The following is a 282-nucleotide window of genomic DNA, read 5'->3' on the forward strand; positions in this document are numbered from 1 at the left end:
CACATACGTCCTCCAGCCGACAAGCTTTCTACAATCAATCTCACAAAATATCTCCATTGTTATCGCTGTCACATCGCCCCCCCCCCGCTGCTCCCACTTGTACGTGTCATTCTACCGTCACTGAAAGCAATTTCTCATTATTTCACCTTCCTCTTTGTTCACTTTACTTTATTTATTGTTATTGGAGTTCAGGAGCCTTGTTTATTCCTTTTTTTTCCCTCTACGGTGATTCTCCCTTCGTTTCCCTCGTATCTTCAGTTGGGCGACTTGTTATGATGTTAA

This window comes from Penaeus monodon, chromosome 19, assembly GCF_015228065.2.
Source record: "Penaeus monodon isolate SGIC_2016 chromosome 19, NSTDA_Pmon_1, whole genome shotgun sequence".
Taxonomy (NCBI): Eukaryota; Metazoa; Arthropoda; class Malacostraca; order Decapoda; family Penaeidae; genus Penaeus; species Penaeus monodon.